This window comes from Nuphar pumila, chromosome 5, assembly GCF_984573655.1.
Source record: "Nuphar pumila chromosome 5, dmNupPumi1.hap1.1, whole genome shotgun sequence".
NCBI lineage: Eukaryota > Viridiplantae > Streptophyta > Magnoliopsida > Nymphaeales > Nymphaeaceae > Nuphar > Nuphar pumila.
Window position 1 is genome coordinate 15,502,758 of NC_143253.1, and position 14,252 is coordinate 15,517,009.

Sequence of the window (14,252 nt, forward strand, 5' to 3'; positions counted from 1 at the left end):
AGACTGATAAGCATCATCAACCAAGAAGGCCAGCAGAAGTGTAATGCCACTTTACGTCCCATATGAAAGAATCTCAACGAGCCTCCAAACATTAATCTGCTAGGCACAACCAAACCAGGAAGACCAGAAGTGCACAACCACAAAAGAACCAATAGATCTTGAACATAAAAGAATCCTCTCCCCTTAAAAATTAATCACGATATTCTACACCAAAGAAGTTAGGGCCCAATTCCACATTCATGAAATATACCACACAAAAGATGTTAGGACCCAATTCCAAATTCATGGAGACAACAAATGATGACAAAAAAACTCCCAATCTCTGTAAGATAGGTGCAGTTTCACCATGCCCAACGAACAGGGGTCACTTAAAAACTCATAAGCTGTGAACTAGCACAGGATGTACGTGATTAGAAGAGGGCCATAACGGGAGTTAAAACCCATAAACTATGATAAAGAGCAGGATGTATGTTTGAAAGAGAGGGTGACGCTGGGCAAGCACCCAAGATGAGACTCATACACTTACAACAATAGTCGATCTATTGCAATTGCGCCTCAACTACATACCCCCCTCAGCCCTGCCACAACAAAAAGAAAATCAAAGCCCAAAATCAGCAGCATGTGAAACCCAGCAAACAACTCAATGCAAACAATGTTTTAAATTTCAACCCAGACAGCTCATCAAAAATTCACCCAACAGAAAAAGGCACACAAATGCCCCATAAGAAAGCACAGAACTTCAGCTCCCTCAAGTCCAACAACGCTAAAAGCAACAAAACAGGATCCTAACAAGAAGCTGGAGCTACGAAGCAACTGTTCAAGAGAAATCCATTGCAAGGGTCAAACATCTCCTTAAAAGTGACAGGCACAAGCCAGCAGATTCCCAGTACATGAAACCTTCTAATCTCTACATTAGAGGAATAAAGCAGGAGGAACAACCATTCAACTGACTAGACTTCACAGAAAAGGAAAGTATAAGAGACCAATGGAACCAACTTCAGGACAGCAAAGCTTTCACTTGCAAGCACGACCACTGAGATCCAGAACAAAGAACCAACTAGTCATGTGACTGGGGTCTGCTTTAAATGATGCCTCGAGCCATAATATGTCCAATTACCCTACAAGCAGGTGCAGGTGCAGGTGCAGGTGCCAAGAATTAACAAAATACCAAAATAAATAGCCAGTGGAACAGGACTAGCCATCAAGAAATTCTCAAAATTTCACAAAAAAATAAATAAATCAATGAAACAAATAAATGTAGCTAACCATAACCACTAATTGAATGCGGCCAAAAGATGCCTCCCACACCACGACCAACCAAATATAATTTATTATCCAACTGCACGGGAAACAAAGATGAACCCCTCAGCAGAATAACCACAATATCCACATATTCTAAAGACAACTAAAAAATACAATCCAAATAACCAAATGAAGAATGTTGATGTTGGAACCAAGGCCACGAATACTGCTCATCAACAAAACCAATCCGAAACTACAGATCCTGACAGCAAACATGGGATGGAAAGATAAAATCGTAAATAAAAGAAAAAAAATACAAAACACTGTAAACCGAGAAAGTAAGATTAGGTCTTGCTTCAAACCATCATAAATGAGCAATGCAACCATTTTCCTGTTCAGAAGACCAACAAAAATCACCGACTCTTCCAAACAAACAAAACCATAACAAAGAATGACCAAAATCACCGACTATTCCAAACAAACAAAACCCATAACAAAGAACAAATAAACTTGTAATCCTCCTCTGTCTCTCGTGCGAGACTGTTACTTTGCTTTCAGCACCAACCATATGATCGAACATGCGTGCACTACAAAATAAAATGTCCAAAATTCACTACGTGACAGAAATTGCATGGTCATCATTAGATACAAAAGCATCTAAAAGAGAACTACAATTCTAAAAAGAAAAGAAAAAACTGAAATGCATGGGAAAACCCTAAATCGTTACAATGGGAGATTAAATCTTTTAAAATAGAATATCCTCTTCACATATCGGAAAGCGCAGTAAGATCCAACATCCTAGCACCTTGCTGCGAAACTTACCTGATACATAAAGGACAAATGGAAAAGGAATCACAACCAAAATATATTCAATAAAGGCCAATTAAATACTTTGGCATTCCCCTATAGTTGGGGTTTAAGAACGATACAACCAATAAAATTTCCAATCTACCAAGCATGAAGCAAGAAGGCCTCACGTAGGAGCCCATTTGTGGCACAAATAGTAACTCCACTATTGACCACATATCCAAAGGTAATCAAAGCACGCCCCTAGTGAACACCAGATTCCATACAAAAAAATGGAAGAGTATAAGATAGTAGTCCGGAACAGTAGACTCCATTCTAGTATGCTTGCACTTACACCAAGACCCCAACAGATCCAAATAAAATAGGCATCTAAAAGGCGCACTACTAAAGGGAAATAAATTTAGACAGGATGGATCAGACTAGATCAGACTATCATGCCACTCCAAAACGTCTTAAATCCAACTTTCATTCTCTTGGTCAACTTGTATGTTGTGAAGGTCATCTGTGAGAACATCAATGCCCTCTATGTAAGAGATCCAAGGAAGGAAAGTAGAGAAAAGTGAACTAGCGCTTCCAAAAGATTAATGATACTCAAGTTTTCCAGATACCACCCCAAATTCTGGTCTCCATAGGATCGCTGACAAGCAAAGTAAATAAAGTGCATGTCTTGTGCCCTGCAATAAATCCTAAAAAAGTAAATAACACAGAAAAGCCTTTAAAATTTTGCATAGAAATGAGAAGAAAAAAATATCAACCACCACCACCAAATTCGATAGTCATTTCGTCGGTCAAGAAAACAATAGTAGCTGCCCCCTTGAAATTGAAACCTTCAGTCAGCAGCATTGACCAGAAGACTCCCTACAACAATAATATATCCATGAATATCAAGAGATCAAAACTAAAAGCCACATAAATATTGACAGCACTAATAATTCCAGTTGACAGTAAACCTCCACAATCATGGTAGCAAGTCCTAGGTTTAACAACACAACCTTGCTGGATCCCTGAAGGTAGTGATGAGAGAATGAAAGGACGGAACAGCCGAAGCGTGGATGCCTGATTGCTGTTGCTGCTCCTGTTTTATAAAGGGGCACTTGTGTCCACAACATCTGACGAGCTTTGTTGGCATCCCATGCTATTCCTGCCTCCAAACAATGAATTTGCAGCGTTGGAAAACATACTGTTAACTTGGAAATGATGATCAATCTTCCTCAAAAATTAAAACCAAAATTCAAGAGCCTTTTGAAGTCTTTATCCTTCAACCATCCAGATCTTTCTTCGTCAAGGATTTTCACCCTCCATAATAAATGATAATGGTGGTGGTAGCCTTGGTGGCTATTAGTATTCACTTTTCTCCTGACGAGATGGGTGCTCTAGCCGTAGCCTGGTGTAGACATCTCTTTTCCACATGTCAAATCCAATAAATTTTTTTAGCTGTCATCCAGAGTCCAGAACGGAGATCTGTGTGCAACTGTATATAAAATGAAATTTGAAGAACCCTAGGCAGTGGCGGTGGAGCCGTAGGCCTCGTGAAGGAGTCTCTCCAACAAACCACATCAAACCTTTCGCTTATATTTTTTTTTGTGAAGACCAGGGAGTTTCATGTCAGCAGAACGCAGCAGGCTGGGTCGATCAGATTGCTAATCCTTTCGGTTCATCAATTTTGTCCCGTTGTGCCAAAGTACACAACAAGCAGAACGAGGGTAACAAGTCTTCAAACAAACACACCAGCAAAAAAAAATTGGACCCCCGACCCGCGCTGGGGGAACCCCCTTATATATATATATTGCCACACCCCCGCACCCAAGGTTTTTGAAAGTGCCGCACCCCCCATCCGCACCCATGTGACATAGATCACCACAATATCTGATCCCATACAACTAACAAGAAGGAACCCATGAATAACAAGAGATCAAGTCCCACAGAGAGAAACCATACAACTTAATAAAAACACACCTCCACAACCTATGTCACACGGACTCGGCTAGGGGGTTGATGCACCCGCGTCGACACGCCCCAACACGGGTGCGACTTCGGACACGGGGTGGACACTATCAACCAAGTGTCGGGCTCGGTCAACGCACCAGGGCTTTGACCGAGTCTATTTTTGTCTATTTTTTAAGGCAAAAACTAAAAAAATCAATTTTTTATATATTTTTTTAAAATATATATATAGTCACAGACTGTGCAACTGCAGTCACAGACTGTGCAACTACACAGTCACAAACTGTGCAGTCATATAATATAGCCGTCTCCTAATGGGCACAACTTTGACAGAGTCTTATTATTGTTATAAATATAATATATATATATATATTTAAAATATATATACATATATATAGCCGAGTCCCCGTGTCCAATATTTTTGAAATTGCGCTGCACCCATGTCGCACCCGCACCCATGTGACATAGTCCACAACATTGTAAGGGAAACTCAAAGGACAACGTCATGAAATTCATCCCTCATCATATGCTCCCCCCCCCCATTAACCAAGTAAAGCCTTATGGATAACCCAATTTTTTGAAACAGGAGGATCAAAAATTCAAAGCTGGTAAACATGACAAGCTGCAAAGAAGCAGCAGCATTGAAGGAAACACAAACAGGATAATCGGAATAACAAAAGCCAAACTGTAACAAACAAAGGCATAAGACAGGAAGAAACTAAATACAAAGAAAGACAAACACCCAAACAACTAAAATGGAATTACAAAAATGAGGGGGGAAACCAGAGTTGCACACAACACCAAATACCAAACAGGCACAAACTAACCATCCCCCAAAGGTGGGGGAGAACCAGAAAGGAATTATGGCATTTTTTCCCTGAACGCTACACACACAAAAAAGGTAAAAACTCTCAAGTCCACTACACAACAATAGAGACCAAACAACAATTCAATAATTTGGATTCAACAGGAATGTGTCAGATCATGAGGGGAAAGTTTCCTCTATAATTTGTGAACCATGGTAGTGTATCGTGCACTTGAACTCATTGAAGGGCATTCAGGTGTTAATGAAGAAACACTGCTAAGTTAGGTTCAGGGAAGGAACCAGAGTAATTTTTTGGCAAATCAGAAATACTCAAATTTTTTAGAAAACAAATAAATAAGTCTATAAATTGTGTCCTTGGTGAAGGACATGCAACCTTCAAGGTTTTATAAGAGAACCCTTAGGAGAAAGATAGCATATGAACAATGAACAGGACAAACAAATACCTGATGAGAAAGAGGAAAAAGAACATAGAACAAAATTAATTTTTGATAGAAAACTTTCCTAAATATAAATATAAATTTTTGACAGAAAGCTTTCCTAAATATAAATATGAAAATAAAACACAGAAAACCTTGTATAACCGGGTATAGTGAGATACATCTGCTTCCAACCACAAGCAATGGGCTATCAGCCGTTTGCCTGACTAAACAACCAACAACTAAATCACAGACTGATCCACGAAAACAAACTCAAAACAAAAGCCAAATCAATTCATAAACTTCCGAGAGACATTACTCTCCATGCCAACCATGATCCATCAAACATGCTCGACAGCACTAGGTTCAAAATCCACTAGGCAGCTGCAAATGAATGAACACTAAACGCCAAAACTTCAAACCCAGAACAGGAAAAATCAACTTCAAAAGAGAAATAAGAACCCAAAACTCAGGCAGACATATGGGCCCAAGGCATCATTTCAAGGTGTGTAATAACACATGAACCATCGCCGCCCTTATAACCAAAGAATTGAAACAAGAACCACCAAATCAGGGAGCAAAAAATAATAATTAAAAAAAAAGAAATGCAGCTAGAACGGAGGTTCAAAAAGACGGGAAAAAATAAATTTACCATCCACCTTTGCTTCCACAACCTTAATACCTTGCTCCATAACATCTCATCTTATACACGAACAAAATAGAAGATCACACTCAACATACTCCCACTATCAACACTTTAGGAATGATACATCTGACATTCCAACCTCTAAGCCATGAAAAAGCAAACCACAGCAGCGTATCTATGGCGCAACAGTGACTACTCCGACCACAAACTCACCACATGGGAGAGAAAACAACCACACTAGTAAACAACAAATCAGACTCCAAAAAATGGAAAGAGACGTTTGGAAGAGCATATGATAGGTAGTCCTCAAGCACGGGCACAAACAACTGATCCAAATAAAGAGTCTGAAGATGAAGGAAACAAAGGATCTGACTATCAAGCCACATGAAAACACCTTACAGATGTGACTCCAATTTGTCTTCTACTCCCAAGTTGTTTGCAACAGAGGCAATCTGCAGCAAATCCGGAGCATCAAGGCCCTCACACAGGAAAACATATCCAACAAAAAATAAAAAGAACGGAAATAATGATGACAAGAAATCAGATCACTCAAAGATTTATAGATCAACTTCAAATTCTATGTTCTCTGATCGGCAGGTAGTCACCCAGCGTAAACAACAGAAATACATATTTATTGAACCCTGCATTAAAATCCTGGGTATCAATACTTGAACAAGGTAGAGCCACCAGAAAAAGCTTGAAATGTGGAGAGAATATGAAAAGACAGTTATCATCAAAAACCAAAATTCGATGAAACCATTTTTAGGGCAGAAGAAGAATCAGTAATTATGCCCAACTGAAATTCCAGGTAAGCAGCAGTAAAAACCATCTTATAGAAGCAATGCCAAATTAAGCTTCTGAGTACACGAGTTATTTGTGACCTCCTGCAGTTGAATCAGAGATTAAATGCCCTCTTATGAGGGCAAATCCAAGGAGAAAAAGAAATACTATCTAAATAACAAAGAGAAGGTAAAGAGATCAGATGATCATGTCACTCAAGATTTACAAATAACTCCAAATTCCACATTCTTTGGCTGGCTTGTTGTCACCATGGACATCAAAATGTAGATATTTCTCATTCCCTGCAATAAATCCTCAATATCAATAATCCAACATATCCCACAGAAAAACCTTGAAATTTGCAAGGAGAAGATGAGAAGCAAAATGCTATCTTCAAAAACTCAAATTCGATGGAACCAATCTTGGTCAGAAGAAGAATCATCATGTTCAACTGAGGTTGCTTAGCATTATCCAAAATATCTTAAAGATGCATCCCCCCAAGTTGTATTTTTTAGTCCAAAGTTATCTGCAGCAAAGGTAGATATTTCTCATTCCCTGCAATAAATCCTCAATATCAATAATCCAACATATCCCACAGAAAAACCTTGAAATTTGCAAGGAGAAGATGAAAAGCAAAATGCTATCTTCAAAAACTCAAATTCGATGGAACCATTCTTGGACAGAAGAAGAATCGTCATGTTCAACTGAGGTTGCTTAGCATTATCCAAAATATCTTAAAGATGCATCCCCCCAAGTTGTATTTAGTTATCTGCGGCAAAGGTAGTCTCCTGCAGTAAATCTAGAGCATCAACACCCATTTACGCAGGGAAAAACATCCAAGTGGGAAAAAGAAGTGCAAAAGATTATGCAAATAAAAACGTTGTAATTAAAAAGATCAGGTCAGATGATCATGTATAACTTAAAGATTTACAAATTGACCCCAAATTCCATGTTGTTGGTTTGTCACCCAGTGTAAACATCAAGAGCACATACTTCTTAGCCCCGCAATAGATTTGAATATCAATACCCGAACAGGAAGCCACCAGAAAAACCTTGAAATTTGCAAAGATGATGAAAAAAATGTTATCCCCAAATTCTAAAGTTCGTTCATGCCCATTGCAACTTGGCAACATCAACCATACATGGATACCAAAAGATTAAACGATCTTCACCACATCCAGCAACAAAGCATCTGAACTACATCAACAAATAAGCACCCAATAATATCAACCTCAAGATAATACCAGACGGTAAAATACAACCTCCATTAAAAAACCAAAAAAACTGATAATAGGAGGGAACCCCAAACAGGAAGCAAGTCCTAGACATATGAATAGAACCTACGCAAGTACTAGACATATCAATAGAACCTACCTGAGTCATCACAAAACTCATCCACATACCACGGAAGGCAAGGCGTCTAAAACCAGATACAGCACATCTCACCACAAACTAACATTCCATGACCCACCTACAGCTAGATTAAGATACACGGGACGAAAACCATGCAACTTGGTAAGCAAACAGCTCCCCATCAGTGTGAAGGGAAACGACACGGGCAACAATAAAAACACACCACCAGTCACCTACAGGCAACGGTAAAATTTTAAAAAAAATCCCTAGGCTATACCTATCACAATCACACCTTAAACAAGAAAAGCCACAAATAATAACCTCACAACAGTGAATCCTCTAAAGCAAGATCACAAGGTCAAAATCAACACTTGCAATTAACCTCCCACAAGTTCTTGATAACGTTTCTACATATTCTATAGAAATTTACTCACAAAACAACCACCCACTCCATCCTGAAAAACCAAACATCAGGCAGAATTAATTAACAGGAAAACAATTATGAGAGAAGAAAAGGAAGAGAGATAACTAATGTTCGGTAAAAAACCAAACTTTATTAAAGATTAAGAAGAAAAGCCAAGGAAAAAATGGAAAACAATAAACCAGACAGTGATTAGATCTGCTTCCAACCATGCACTATAGTTATTTTCATGACCAAACAAGTCATGAATAAAAAGCAACTAGACAAATTAAAAAACTTTACTCTTGGGGTAACCATGATCCACCCAACATCATCTCCACGCATCAATAATATCCAAAATCCCCTACATTGCAACAAATGAATGAACAGGTCGAAAAAATCAAAACTTCCACAAAAAAGAAAAGAATCAACTAAACAAAAATAAGAAAAACTCAAAACTCATGACGCAGGCACCATACAGTCGTACAACCCAAGTGCCAGTAGAATTCAAGCTGCGTTCACTGACTACATGCGATAAAACACATGAACTGTTCACAAAAAACCACCAAAATCAGGCAGCAAAAAAAAGAAAATCAACAATGGCTGCAAGGCAACAGCAAGATTAGATGGGGGAAAATCATCACCACTCTGTTTGGTTCCACGCACCGGGCACCTTGCTGATTAACATCACATCTGATATAGAAGAATCAAATAAAACGACACACCCAAAGTATTCAATAAGGAGGCCCAGATTCTCAAAAGTTATCAATTTCAGAACAAGACAACCAACAGAAATTTCAACCTACCAACCACGAGCCACAAAAGCATTAAGTAGCAGCCTGTCTACGATGCAACAGCAGCCCCAATGACCACGCATTTACCATTCAAACAGTAAAAGAGAGCTTATATGATGATAGCTGATGCTTGCACTACCAAGCAATCCCAATAAGAGTCCAAAATAACCCATATAATATAGTCCAAAGATGGGAAAGATGGTAGAATAAGACAACGATGACAAGAGGAAGACAACGATGACAAGAGGACGGGCTATGCCACTTAAAAACATCTTACAAACATGCCTCCAAGTTGTGTTTCTTGGTCTCGGGTTGTTTCCAGCAAAGACCAACTCCTGCAGTAAATCCGAAGCAACAATTTCCTTATGTAGGAAAAAAGATCCAAGGGAAAAAGGAAAAAAATAAGTTGCAGAGATGAGGCCCATAAAATAGCAATGATAAGGAGAGGAGATGATCATGTCGCAAGTACAACTCCAAATTCAATGTTTTTCTGTAGATTGGTTGTCACCCCGTCTAAGCATCAAAAGTACACATTTCTTTACCCCTGCAATGAATCCTAAATATCAAAAACCGAATACCAGAAAAGCCTTAAAATTTGCAAGGAGCAGATGAGAAGAGAAATATCCTTGAACATCAAATTCGATAAATCATATTCCGGGGAGAAGAAGAACAATTCATGCCCTATCCCTCATCTGATATTAGGATCAGCAGTGCTGACCAAGTGAAGAAGCTTCCCCTTTTCTTGATCCTTTTTTTTTGACAGAAAGCTTCCCCTTCTCATAATCAATCCATCTAAAGGTCAAATTTGACGATATTCACCATATGCAATAAAGAAAATCCGCACTACATCAACAAAACAAGTGCCCAATATCAACCTCAGAATAATACCCGCCATCAGAAAAAAATGGTAAAAAGAAAAAACTCCGTTAGAGAACCAAAACCTCTCATCATAGCAGAGAACAGGCACCACCGCACAGCCAAACGCTTTTGCTCCGTCCATGGCAACAAACCCTAGATTTAACAATAGAACCTGAATCAACGTGAGACATATATACTCATCCGACTAAAAGAAGCCAAGGCCAGTATAACTTGTTTTTCCAAACCATAGCATCACCGCACATCTAACCACGAAGTAACAGTCTGTGCTCAACACACAGATAGAAATCATCCAATCTTGACAAGCAAACAGCTCCCCAAGGAAACGGGCAACCATACCAAATATAAACCAATTGCCTCCAGACCGACACTAAGAATTTTACCTGTTTGCTTATACCATCATAACCACGAGCCTAAACCAGAAATTTCAACTCAGCAGTCATATGCAGAAGAACGACGTACCAGCAGGGGACTAACCAACAGAAGGCTGCCTTTCCATCAGCTGCCTTCTCTACAGCGAATCTTTAAAGCAAGATCACAAAGGCAAAGAAAATATTTGAAATCAAACTCCCGCAACCTCAGAATCCTTGCCCCTGGCTAAGATCTATATAACAGATAATCAACATCAAATTCTCTCCCTACGATCATACAGGCTATAAATCGGCAACACCTCAAAATCATCTTATATCAAATAAAATAAAACTGATACCATAATTTGCGGCAAAAATAGATCGCAAACAGCAGAGAAAAGAAATCACCCTAAAGAACTCAAATCAAACGAATACACGCTTATTGATCGCGATCCGATCTGGCCCTTTGCTTCGCCCTCCTGTATAGAGAAATCAGGAAAAGCCAAAGAGTGAAAACCGAACCCTAGATGGTGGAAGACCACACGGGCACAAACTCGCCCTATCCCCACAAAGGGGGGGGGACAACAAGTTAAGGTAAACAACCACGGTTGGGGTATTTATAGACAGATAGGGTATGAATCTACGGTCCTGATGAAGCGGTTGGCAATGCAACGTACGGTTAGATTTGGTCTTACTTTCCTGAGGCGGTAAGTGGATGGCAAGGTGGGACCTGCAAACGAACCTATACCAAAAATTGGTCTCTAAATAGTTCGGAAGAATATGACACGTCAGCGAGCAACGTGAGAACCGCGTGTTTGGAAGCGGAAAGTGGGCCACCCCTCGTGTTTGGAAGCGGAAAACTGGCCACCCCTAGTAGATCCGGATATCAAAATTATGGGCAATCCCGGTCTGAATCTGGATGCGAACATTATCCGATACCAGAAGAGTCGAATCCAGATTATAATTTTAAATGATAATTCTGGATCCAATAAGAAAGGCCACATTCACGAATAATGTGTCAGATTCAATTCGAAATTCCAAAACCAATCCGATACATTTGCGCCATAACTGGATGCCAGTTTGGTTGGACATATCATATAGAGGCACTACTTGAATGCATGTTCCAATCATTGGAACTGATCCAACTTGACACGGATATATTCGTATAAGCTATCAATTACCATACAAAAATAAGATCCAAATGCATATTTAGATGGGATCCTGACTTATTTAATTTGATCTTTTGGATTCGAAGCAAATTTTTTTTTGTATCAGATTGGACAAATTTGATTCATATATGGATCCAGACCCTGAATTTTGGCACCTTTTCTCAGTCTCGGACTGGTGCTTACGGCTAAGAACTATACCTTTTTTTTTATAAGCAAACTTGGGTTAGTATACAACCATGCTATTGGGATTTGAACTTGCAACATCCCAACACAAGGTGACTGCATTAACTGCTCCTACCACATAAGAGGATCCCCCCCCTTGGTTAATGCCACAAGATACCCTGATTTCAAAATGTACTGGTAGAACTGTCATGAAAATGGTTTTGAGGGTATATAAAGAACTAAATAGATATCTATGACAATGATAACTCCAAGGCTAAAAAACAATTGACAGTTATCTTAGATAGGCACAAACAATTTATGTATGTTGTTCCTCGCACATGGTGTAACTGTCATTGTAGATATTGCAAGAAGCACCTGACTGATAACTTTTTGAAGAAATTTGATGCACCACTTAGTACATACTGGTGAAGCGCCGCCAAAGGACCCACGAGACGATAATGTCATTTATATATTTTAAAGATCCATGGGCAAAGTGGAAAAATATCTGAATATATTATTGATAAGGTAAAAATGATACATTGAGCTACCAATCATTTTTTTGCTAGAAAGTATGTGTGTTTAACCTCTAATATAGGAGAGTGCTTTAATTCATGAATTCTCCTCATACGTGACAAGCCTTTAATCCCACTTATTGAGAAGTTTCGTGTAATGTTGATGAAACTGTAAGAAAAAATAAGGACTAATAGGAAGAAAATGTCTGGCATTGTGGTGTCTGAGGTAATTACACAGATTAAAGAGCGTTAGATAGAAGCACAAAAGCTACGCATGCAAGTAATGTATTGCCTCCACCATCTTTATGAAGCTCATGACCGGCAACACGACTACAATGTTGATTTTGAGAGTATGAAATGCTCTTATTAAGAGTGGTCGGTTAGTGAGATTCGTTGTGATCATGTCATCACATGCGTTTTGTATGAAAGCAATCTTCTAGATGATTACTACGACAGGTTCTATACAGTTGAATTGTATCAAGCTGCATATGGTACTTATTCATTTTATCTGACCCTTATTCTCGTCTTACCACTAGCACCAACTAAGAAAGCAAAGTGACCTAAAGTGAAGAAATGGAGAACAAAATACAATGAGGTAGTGTCATACAAGTGCAGTGTATGTCACCAGTGGTTGTGTTTTTTGCAACGATATTTTTAAAAGATATTTTCATTAAAAATACTTGGAAAATCGTCAACCAAAAGATAATAAAAATCGACTTTCCACAGAAGTGGCGAGTACGAGTCGAATTCACAGGGAACGGGATACATTCTGAATTAAATCTAAAATAACAATTTATTAATATCACAAAGTTTTACAACTATGTCAATATTATAATTTGAATTAAATAACAATCTAAAAACACGAAAATGAACTAAAGCAGGCATCTAAGTCTCCTCCAGATCGTCAGGGGTAAATTTGTCTTTTCACCACATGTGCAGTTGCACTTCATATTTGAAATACACCTGTAAATCTTGGTTTCTAACTTATCAACCTACAAAAATAAACATAAGAAGTTAGTAACAATTCATAATTAAATCTAAATTACAATCTAATTATTTATAAACTAACAAATAAATTAAACTACACTTGAACAATTACAAAAAACTGAAAATGCAATTTCTAACAAAACTAACTAAACAAATCAATCCTAATTAGTCTAACTACATCTAATTCACTAACTACATGTTAGAAAATTCTAAAAACTACGTTAAATCAAATAATTAACTAAACGATTGTTTTGTCCCTAAGCAATACAAAAGTGGATTCTGACAACTTTTCACAAACAGATGATTTAAAGGGTCAAACGAATTCCAAAATTCACTAAATAACTTCTGTTTTATTCTTGACAGTTTCAAAAATATGAAAGTTTTTACGGATTTGAAAAATTCTTTCTGGAACTCCAGATATAAGGGTTTTAAAATCAGGATAAATCTGGAAATCGCATGACCCGAAATTGAAAATCCCGAAAAAGCTGTTTTTGGAAAATGCTTAAAAGTCAGACCAAATCAACTTGAAATGAGCTGAATTTTGGTCTGCTGACAGTGAACACACAGATTTAGAGAATAGAACAAAAATTTCCAGAAAACTCCAAAAAATTCCACATAAAATGACGAGTGCACGATACGGTAAAATTCTGATTTTGACATCAGTGCACTATTCATTTGTTTACATCCACTAATCACATCTTATCATTAAAGCAACTGCAAAAACAGTCCTAATTAATCTAAACTACTGTTAACTACAGAAATAGGGCAACAATTAAACTAATTATAAAAAAAATGGAAATGACTTAAACAAACTAAAACTAAACCTAATCTAAACACGTCACTAAGGCTAATCTATTCTAAACTAAGTAGTGATTCTAACTAAGATATCTAAATGAATGAACTTAATTAATCCTAATATATTCTATCTACCCTAAACTAACTAATTAACTAACTAGTCTAGTATTAATTCTAAAACTACTTGAATGCT

The 14,252-nt window shown here is 38.0% G+C and overlaps 1 long non-coding RNA gene across 12 annotated transcripts; it reads right to left on the reverse strand.

Moving 5' to 3' along the window:
• Positions 1-647: 647 nt before the first annotated feature.
• LOC149836907 (uncharacterized) lies at positions 648-10,995 on the reverse strand. Of its 12 annotated transcripts, XR_016431869.1 has the most exons (4): positions 9,221-10,995; positions 9,059-9,107; positions 1,267-8,962; positions 648-1,118 (listed from the first exon to the last, which is right to left on the reverse strand). It is a non-coding gene; the product is annotated as an uncharacterized LOC149836907 (long non-coding RNA). The 12 variants fall into 12 exon arrangements; XR_016431868.1 differs by having other exon boundaries at positions 1,267-10,688; positions 10,843-10,995; XR_016431866.1 differs by having other exon boundaries at positions 1,267-10,688; positions 10,794-10,995.
• Between the last annotated feature and the right edge of the window lie 3,257 nt (positions 10,996-14,252).